The following is a 1835-nucleotide window of genomic DNA, read 5'->3' on the forward strand; positions in this document are numbered from 1 at the left end:
AGTGCTGGGATTAAAGGCGTGCGCCACCATTGCCCGGCCCAAATTATCTTTTAAAAAATTGAAAATGTTGAGAAGGTAAGACAGAAAGAAGTAGGGGTATAAAATCTTCTGTATTAGGGCTGGAGAGATGGCTCAGAGGTTAAGAGCATTGCCTGCTCTTCCAAAGGTCCTGAGTTCAATTCCTAGCAACCACATGGTGGCTCACAACCATCTGTAATGGGGTCTGGTTCCCTCTTCTGGCCTGCAGGCATACAGTATGACAGAATATTGTATACATAGTAAATAAATAAATATTTTTTAAAATTTTCTGTTAAGTCTTCTGCAATTGACATACACTCATGTGTTATTTGTAATAAAACATACATTTTTTTTCCAGAGGTAGTGTCTTATGCCTGTAATCCTGGCACAGTAGTAGGCTGACCCAGGAGGATTGCTGTGAATTTGAGGTCAGTTTGGATTACGCAGTGAATTCCAGGCTAGCCTTGGCTACAGACTGAGATCTTCCTCTCAGAAAACAAAACAAAGCAAAACAGAGTTGCATATGCGTGAGGTTGTTTTAATTTTTATTATATTTTTATTTGCTTATTTTGTATGCATACGCATATGTGCATGAACATGGCACATTTGTGGAGGTCAGAGGACAACTTGGAAGAGTCCGTTATCTCCTTCCACCATGTGGGACCCGGGGATCGAACCCAGGCCATCAGACTCGGCAACAGCTACGTTTACCGCTAACCGACCAAGCCTCCTCTCGAGACCTCCACTAAGTGTATACTTAACAGCAGAAGTGGGATTGGAAGGGGAAAGTAATAACCCTTTGGGAGAGAAATGAAGGACTTCTGGGAAAGGACCAACTAGGTCCCCAGTGAACCCTCCCCTTCCAATAGCTCGGGATCCTAAGATTGTCTCCTGGAGCTTCTTGGAAGAGGAAGCTGAGGTCTATAGTCCCTGGTCCACCACAAAGGATCCTTCCCTCCCCCAAGAGACCCTCAGTTACCAGGATACACTCAAGGGGTCAATGAAACACCCAAATATCCAACTGGTATGGGGAATGGGGAGAGCAGAATCAATAGGCAGGGATGTTCCCAGACTCTGCAAGGGAGGGTCTGGGCTATCAAGTTCTCGAATAACTATTGCTTTTGGCTTTTGAGAGACAAAGTTTCACTGGGAACTCTGGTTAGCCTGGAACTCTCTTTGTAGACCAGGCTGGCCTTGAACTCGCAGAGATCCACCTGACCTCTGCCTCTCAAATGCTGGGAATAATGTGTATGTCACCACTGCCCAGTCAGGGATGATTTTGATCGGCTGTCCTTTGTGAGTATGTAAATAAGTACGGAGATTCCTCGAAAAATGTATAACGAGCATATAATGCAGCTGTATCACTCCTGGGAAATCCCAAAAGATTCTGTCACGTTAGCATAGTGATATCTGCACGTGCAGGTTTATTGCTGCTGCAGTGTTCACAGTAGCCAAGAAGTGGAGATAGCCTAGAAAATGTGAGGGTTGGCAAGATGCCTCAGCCTTTGGGAAAATACATGCCATGCAATCCTGACTACCTGAGTCCAATCCCCTGAACCTATGGAAAGATGTAAAGAGACAACCAACTCCCAAAAATTGTCTTCTGGCCTCCACATGTGAGCTGTGACAGGCAGATAAATGCCTATAGCCCCCAATTAATAATACAATAAATAAAAGAAGAAAGAAAATGTCAGCCGGGTGGTGGTGGCGCACACCTTTAACCCCAGCACTTGGGAGGCAGAAGCAGGCGGATCTCTGTGAGTTCGAGACCAGCCTGGTCTACAAGAGCTAGTTCCAGGACAGGCTCCAAAGCTACA

Source organism: Microtus ochrogaster, unplaced genomic scaffold (assembly GCF_000317375.1).
Source record: "Microtus ochrogaster isolate Prairie Vole_2 unplaced genomic scaffold, MicOch1.0 UNK44, whole genome shotgun sequence".
NCBI classification, from domain to species: Eukaryota; Metazoa; Chordata; class Mammalia; order Rodentia; family Cricetidae; genus Microtus; species Microtus ochrogaster.